This window comes from Neltuma alba, unplaced genomic scaffold, assembly GCF_004799145.2.
Source record: "Neltuma alba isolate B1F8T4 unplaced genomic scaffold, ASM479914v2 tig00002379_pilon, whole genome shotgun sequence".
Classification (NCBI taxonomy): domain Eukaryota; kingdom Viridiplantae; phylum Streptophyta; class Magnoliopsida; order Fabales; family Fabaceae; genus Neltuma; species Neltuma alba.
Window position 1 is genome coordinate 21,725 of NW_021632840.1, and position 8,733 is coordinate 30,457.

The following is an 8,733-nucleotide window of genomic DNA, read 5'->3' on the forward strand; positions in this document are numbered from 1 at the left end:
GAATAAATGTAAATAGATTTTTTTTCTTTTTACACCCTCACCATTGTAAAGTAAATCAGTCCGCCATCAATAAAAATAATGCTTATCCATGCAAAAGGATAAACAATTTAAATTTAATATTAATTTACTTTTACATTTTAATACAAAAGCATGAATAGCGTATCTTATCTCAAGTTTTATACGAAATGCAAGCTCATAATCTAATTAGGTACCCAAACACATTGAAAATCTGATAAATGATGCGTAACAAAACTAGGTGCATCGACAGCCTATATTTTTATTAGAAAAATCAAAATTAAAAATATAATTTGAGCCATGCAAATTCGGAATCGATTTCGTAAATTCGATCATCCGTACATTTACATGATGGTACGTTATGTATAACTTTTTGGGGTCAATTTATTCACTTTTTTTATACGTATACGTAAAATTTAAAAGATAAGCGCAATCATAATGAAGAATTTGTTAACAGTTTGACTTATTTTTCTTTTTCAGACTTTATATACAAGTCACGAATTTCACAACCGTTTAAGCGTTTAAGCTAAATAAATTAATCTTAAAATAATCTCATGTTGTTGCCCGAAACATAAAGCAGAGAGCTCCCCCATCGGGAATGAAATCCATATAATTAGCCATTGAAGGAACTTAAGTATTTCAGGCCCGGCTAGCGTAACTTGCATCCTTCCTTCCCTCCTTTTTCTCTGATGAGGTAGAGGCGGTTCCTCCATTGCTTTCACTCCTTCCCCCCTTTCCCTCTTTCTCTCATTTCGATCTGCTCCACCGTGCGGAGCTCATTTCGTATTACAACGCCAACCCATACTAGTAACTCATGGCGCGGGAATCAGCTCAGCTAATCTTTACCTTCTCCCTAATTCTATGCCTTGCACAGTTCGGCGCCTGGATTGTGGTCGGTATCCCCGGCGATAGTGGCCACATTTTGCACTTCAAAAAGCTCCACGATGGCGCTCCGCCTGCTATGATATTGCCGCTATATCTTTCTGTTTCCAATTCTTCCGTTTCCGCCTTTGATTCCCGTCGCCAACTCCAGAGATCCGAGGCCCAACACCACCCTAACGCTCACATGGGGCTCCATGATGATCTTCTCCTTAACGGGTAACTCCCTTGATTGATGCGCTTCTTCTACACGTCCCTTTGTTCCTCATGTATTTAGTTTTGGGTGTGTTTGTGGGCTCTGTTAAATGTAGATTTTTGCGTTTCCTTTGGGGGACGATGGTACAGGTACTATACAACGCGGCTTTGGATCGGGACTCCTCCGCAGATGTTTGCTCTTATTGTTGATACGGGAAGTACTGTGACGTATGTCCCGTGCTCTACCTGCGAACAGTGTGGCACGCACCAGGTTATCCATGGAGTCCTACTTCTCTGTGCATGCATATTTGGATCAATTGGTCAATTTATAATGTAGATTGTTTAGCGGAATCCTTCTATTTTCATATTGTTTATGAGGGGAGAGCTGTCGTAGAAACTTGTGATGTCAGAAGAAAATTCTATAACTTTATTCTATCAATTTACAGAAAAGCAAAACAGTCAGCACTTGTTGACAGGAATCCTCTCGGTCAAACAAAGAACAGGTCTCCTTAAACAAATAAAACAACTTTCTTATTGAATAACTACAGTCTTCCAAAATACCAAGCATAATAATTCTAAAAAAGAATACTTATTAAATTAGAAATCACTTAAATATTATTCAAACCTAAAATTTCAGCATGCCCACATCTTTGTTTGAGCTTCAGACGATCAGCATCTCCGCACCAAATGCTGCAACACCCTCAATGTTGTGCTTTGGACCACCCATGCAACTCATTTCTTCTCATGAAAGACATAATTGCATAAGAATGATGTCATTTGTAACCTTCTGCGCAGGTGCATGTACACCCATAATTTATCAGAAGTATCGCTAAATTTGCTTGCCTGGTCTTATTTGAACAGGATCCGAGGTTCCAGCCAGAATTGTCAAGCACCTATAAACCTGTCAAATGCACATTGGATTGCAACTGCGACAGTGACAGAAATCAGTGCACATATGAAAGACAGTATGCTGAAATGAGTACTAGCAGTGGTGTCCTTGGTAATGATGTCTTATCCTTTGGAAATCAAAGTGATCTTGACCCTCAACGTGCTGTTTTTGGTTGTGAAAATCTTGAGACCGGTGATCTTTATAGTCAGCATGCTGATGGCATCATGGGTTTGGGCCGTGGAGATCTCAGCATTGTGGATCAACTAGTTGAAAAAAATGCAATAAGTGATTCTTTTTCATTATGCTATGGTGGAATGGATTTTGGCGGGGGTGCTATGGTTCTTGGTAGAATATCTTCCCCATCAGACATGGTCTTTGCATATTCGGATCCTGTGCGCAGGTTTGTATTGCAAAATATTCATCTAATGGATAGAGATATCATGCATTTTCTTAGCAAATGCATTTGATTAATCTCACACATTTACTCTAGTTTTGGATGGCAACAGTCCATACTACAATGTCGATTTGAAAGAAATACACGTTGCTGGGAAGCAGCTGTCTTTAAACCCAAAGGTTTTTGATGGAAAACATGGAACTGTGTTGGATAGTGGTACTACGTATGCCTACTTACCTGAAAAAGCGTTCCTTGCATTTAAAGATGCTGTAAGTCCCCCCCCCCCTGATTATTTTGATTGCTAGTTGTTGCAACGTACTTTCTTGAATCTTATCTTTCATTCCACAAATATTGGGTTGCTTGCGGTGTCGTCATATATCTCATTGACATGCCAAATGAGGAGTTCATGATCCGTCATCTTGTTTATGATATCCATTTTTAATGTACAATTTTTCTAAAATCCAAACCGCAAAAAAATTAAAAAAAAATAATCTGTACTTGTCTCCAGTTCCTTCATAGTTAGTGTCTTTTCGCTTCTGGCAGCCTCAATAGTTTTACTTTTTCAGTTACCCCAAAAAAGAAAAAAATGATTGTTCGCTTGCTGGCTCAAGAAAATAAGCATTTAAGTATATACCTAGCTTTTTACACAGGGACATTAAGTGCCGTGTCTTCTCTATTTTCAAATTCTAGCAACTGAATTTTGTCGCCAGTATTTGATGAAACTGGTTTTGCATTTACTATCCGCAGATTAAGAAGGAGCTTCAGTCTTTCAAGCAAATACCTGGTCCAGATCCAAATTATAACGATATATGCTTTGCTGGTGCCGAAATGTACTTCTTAAGCACTGCCTATGAATGAAAATTAATTCTTTGTTGTGCTTTTATTAACAATTTGATATTTGCTTCTGTTTCAGAGCTGTTTCTCAACTCTCTGAAAGCTTTCCAACAGTTGACATGGTATTTGGAAATGGTCACAAGCTGTCTCTGTCACCTGAAAACTATTTATTCCGGGTTAGTTTTGAATGAACATCACGAGTATCTTAGGTTGTGTCTGTCTTTTCTTTCCTGACCTTGTATTTTCTGGTTCTATCTTTTATGAAGCATTCAAAAGTGCGAGGTGCATATTGTCTTGGGATCTTTCAAAATGGAAAGGATCCAACTACTCTTCTAGGAGGTATTCTATTTACTTGTAACATTCTGTCAATTCATGATTTACCCTTGCATGAATTGAAAACTAGTTATTGAATAGTTCTTGAATTGTGCACAATTCTTCTAAGTAAAGAGTTTCTTGAATACCTTGGTGGTCCTTCTTCAAATATGCTTGTTTTTATAGGTATCATTGTTCGAAACACTCTTGTTATGTATGATCGAGAGAATTCAAGGGTTGGTTTCTGGAAGACTAATTGTTCTGAGTTATGGGAAAGGCTACAGTTATCTGCTTCCCGACCGCCAGAGTCTTCTGAAGGAGCAAATTCTACTGAAGCTTTTGCACCTTCAGTTGCTCCATCTGCATTACAGCATGATTTACATTCAGGTATGATAAATAGCTGATCTTTCAATGTGTATGTAAGTAGATATTCTAACATCACATTATAGTATGGGATGAGATACTGAATACGTATTTGCACAATCTGTAGACACAATTTAGTTCGCTTCTTAATTGTTGTAGAATTTAGTATGATTACTTTATATGCTCACTTATGTGTTTTCATTAATTTTAAACATACAGGGGAACTCCAAATTGCACAAATAACAATTGATATTTCATTTAACATCAGCTACTCAGACATGAAAGATCAGATTACAGACCTGGTTGGACCCATAGCTCACGAGTTAGATGTTAACACCTCACAGGTTAGAAAATGATGGCTAAATGCAGGAAATTTTTGTTGCACTGTTGCAGTTTTAAGTTTAGTTAGAACTATACTTTTAACTTTAGATGATAGTATCATAACTGGTTGCTAGGGCTAGTTGGGATGAGTTGGGATTTGGGGTTATAGATCTTTGGGTCAAGTTGAGTATTTTCCGTGCGCCAAAAATTATGCACTTCATAGTTATAGTGTAATTTCACTTCAGGATAATAACAATTGGGTATATTTTGACAGGTTCACTTATTGAATTTTTCTTCTCTTGGAAATTGTTCCCTCTCTAGATGGGCCATAACCCCAGATGCATCTGATTTCATGTCTAACGCAACTGCGATGGTAGGTTGACACTTATATTGTTGCGGCAGTGAAGACTTCCCACTAATGTTGATATTCTAAATGGCAGAGTATAATTTCTCGGCTTGTTGAACAACGCATGCAGCTTCCTGGCACCTTTGGAAGTTACAAGTTAGTTGGATGGAACGTCGAGTCTCCATCAAAACGGTAATTTTTCCTTTTCATACAACAACAAGAAGAATAATAATAGTAATAAATAAATAAAAGAAACAGAAGTTGAAAGTTGTAAGTAACTTCCAGATTCAGTTATGTAATCCATATTGCATTTGTTGTAGTTGCATCACTTTCAATGTTGTTATTTATTGTGCCCACAATACTTAGTTATACTCCTTAATATAGTATCTCATTTGAGAATTAATGTTGGTCCTATATGTAAGACCTATTTCTCATATTTATCAATTTTTTCCTAAATTAACCGTATTGATATTTCTCCAACAATAATCAAGTAAGAGAGGATGAGGGAACCAATGAAGATAATTAGGGTATTTTAGAAAGAATATTTCATATTAAGTTATTAACAATTTAATTGACATTTTTATATACTCAAATTAGTTAATTATGTCCTATATTAAGTACGGGAAGTATTATACTAGACATGCAGACTTTTATTAATTGACTTGTTTTTGTCATGTGCTTGGGTGCCTGTAGAATCCCCAAGCTTGTATTGTTATAAACCTCTTCCCGTCTCCCCAACTTTTTCTAAAATGATGCAGGACTTGGTGGCAGCAATATGGTTTGGTGGCGACTTTGGCTGTTTTAGTTACGTTGCTTCTTGGATTATCAGCTACCGGAATATTCTTAATTTGAAAAACAGACAGCAGCAAATCGTGCATTCATACAAGCCGGTAGGCGTGTCTGCTCCGGAGCAGGAACTTCAACCGTTGTGAGCCATGCCTACGCCCTTGTGCTTTCACGGTTTGCCTGATCAGTTTCAATAGCATAGTCGACTCCTAACAAAACATCAATCATGCAACCGGAACCGACATTATCAAAATTTTTGTTCATGGAAATGCTGTCCATGACAATGTCTAGTGATCATCATTAAACACAGAGGTATAGCAAAATTTTATTTCTTCGTATTGTTTTTAGTAAACGCGATTTTGTTTGTGAATATTGCAATGTAAATGAGAAATAAAGAGAGGAAGCATGAGCGTGAGTGACAGTTTCTTGTGGAAAACGGTATTGTACACAACCATTTGCATGACCCATTCAACACCTAACCTTTATCATAATTTATAATAAAATAATAAATAATTTAACTGCTTATGGTAAATAATACAAATTAATAACTCTTGAATCTATGTAGTTCATCTACTACAAATGTTTTCTTTTATGGAGTTTTTGCTCTTAAAGGGTTCTGTACTGTACATGTATCTTTTCCCGATCCCTGTATTAGGCTCTGGAAACTATAAGATTCGAGGTAGTCTCTTTGGGTTTCAAGAGACTGGCCCGTCAGGATGATATCCATTTCTTTCTCGCCGACGAAGTAGTTGACCACATCAACTGTAATAGGGACATCATTCGAGCACCGAAACTCCATCAGCCCATACAATCAAATGCGACTCAGAAGTGTACAAATCAATCTTAATAACACTACTTGCGTTGGCAAGGAATGTGCAGTTATCCAACCGGTCAAAATTGTTCGTAACAATGTAAAGGTTGGGAAACTCGGCCAAATAGCGGTTTTTCTTATAAAACCCAGTCACTTATTCCAGTTGTCGAATCAGAAATGTCGGATAATCCTTTTCTGTACGATAACAAGGAATAGTAAGGTTTTGTTTGCCATCACAATTGAAATCACTTATAAGCATATTTATATAAACCGAGATAAAACTTTTACATATTTACCTCGTATTTCGTAAATTATGATTGAAAAGCTAGTTATTCTCAAAAGGTCATAAGAAGAACATCTGCTGACCAAGAAGGTGTTGAATTGGGAACATTTTCTTGTGAAACCCAGTCACTTATTCCAGTTCTTGAACAAGGGAAACTGCTCGTTGACGTTTCATTATACTACCTCTGGTCTTTAATATAAGACTTAATTGATTAATTTAGGGAGAATAAAAAATTAATTAAATTAGTTATTTGTATAAATAGGTATTATCTTTCCTAGAATATCCTTGCTAATCATGTATATTAGTTAAAATTACCATTTGATGAAATATTTAACATATTTAACTATTACAAAAACTACTTAAAAAAAATAAATAAACATGAAAAACAAAGTGGATTGAGGTTATATTTAGGATCAAATTAAAAATCAAACGAACTGTTATAATAAGGAATGGAGGTATAAAACAAGAAGCTGTACATTACTCCAGCTAGAGCTCAAATTTGTTGGGGATATTTCAAGAAGGCGCAATTATATTTCCAAAATTAGGTCCTGGGAGCACCTTACCCTTTAAAATTATTTTCTGATTGTCAAGCCTGCTGAACAAAATTAGAAATAAATAATTGAACTTATATATATACCAAAGAAAATCGCTCATATTCTAAAAGGATCACATTAATTATTCCACTTCCTGCTAGAATTTAGATCGACCTTGTCAACTTGTAATTTGAATTCCAACTTGTGGTGGTGTGGATCTCTAAATTAGAAAGCAGGTGCAAGGAATCTGCTGTACCTTGCTGCAAAGCGCCGAATCCGCCTGTTTTTGAAAAAGCTATAACGGTGGCTTCCCCAGCACATTCCCTCCCTCCACGGGTTCCTTTCATTTACTAATTTATTGGGTGGTTGGTCATTTCTTAAATGTTTATATTCTAATATTTTACTTTCCCTTCACAGACTTTTCATCAGGACATGGACTGCATTCCCTTTAATGCATACCCACTACTTCCTGCCATTGATTGTTAAGAAATCATTTGAAAAAAAAAAGGAAATTAAAATCTCAACTTCTCTACAAATGATCTGACCACGTATAATTCCATTCCCTCGATAATGAGATTATCGCATTTGTTCATGATATATAAACTTTAGTGATTATCGATTTCCAGAAATGCATGCCATGTTGAGATTTTTTTTCCCCTTAAAAGATCATCATGATGCAAATGCAATACTAGGTTATAGAAAATCACTGCATTTTGGCATTAAAAAAATTTGACACTAACAAGTGCGCTGAAATTTCGTCATTAATAAATGGGAAAATCCAAAAAATCAGTGAATTAATCAGTTAGGGGTAGTAATGTGTTCGTCTCCATCCAAACATTAAAATTTAATAATTTACTCCAATTATCCATCACCAACAATTTATGTGGGGAATTTTCTTGCACCAAAAATGTCTTAATCTTAGATCATTGGAATGCTTTCTGCAACCTTCTGAAACTGAGTAGTAACTGCTGCAGAGCTGAACGACGATTCGCTTTTTTCAATAGCCTGAACATCTGATAATTATAATCAAGATGCTGGCTTTTAAGGAAAAGTGAAAAACAAAAGAAGAGTGGGACAGTAGCAGCGGAGCAGGACATCCTAAAATGTTTAGAATCGTTGAGTGCTATTTGGGCATTGCATTGCTGCTTTATTTCAGCCAAAGGGCATTGCTTGCTTGGAAATATGGATTTGTGCTTATAGAGTAATAAGTAGTGGTGGAGTCTGTTTTTCACTGAAAGGGGCATTCCTTATTCCATCAAATTTTTGGCAATCAAAGCCCAAAAATAGAAAGGAGAAATCCCAATGATGCAGACTTACAGTGCTGGTAAAGCAACATAAAGTTCATCTGATCACTGTAGCATCATTGGAATACCTGGGCATGTGGCTTTTTGAAACTCAACCTGTAATTATATTGATACAGCCTCCATCCAAACTATCACTTCCTCCTCTTATTAATATAAGAGTTTGTTAAAAATTTATTTGATTCTAAATATAAAATTTCAATTTGTTTTACCTATAATATTTATTAATTTTACTCATAATTAATTCTATGATAATTATACATGTTAAGGAGTTTCATCAAGTGATAGTTCCAATACACATGATTAATAATGATATTTGGAAAAATAAGTTATCTAGCTTCTATGTTAAATACCGGAGGTAGTTTGTTTATCAACCAACTATGGATTTCAAAAGAAAAAACTGAGATGGGAAACCACGTCTGTCTATTAGGGGTATTATATTTTTAATGAGATGAATTAATAAAATTTGTA

The 8,733-nt window shown here is 35.8% G+C and overlaps 1 pseudogene; it reads left to right on the forward strand.

The window, feature by feature from the left end:
- The first annotated feature begins 651 nt into the window (after positions 1-651).
- On the forward strand, positions 652-5,489 carry LOC114724638 (aspartic proteinase CDR1-like; annotated as a pseudogene).
- The last annotated feature ends 3,244 nt before the right edge of the window (positions 5,490-8,733 follow it).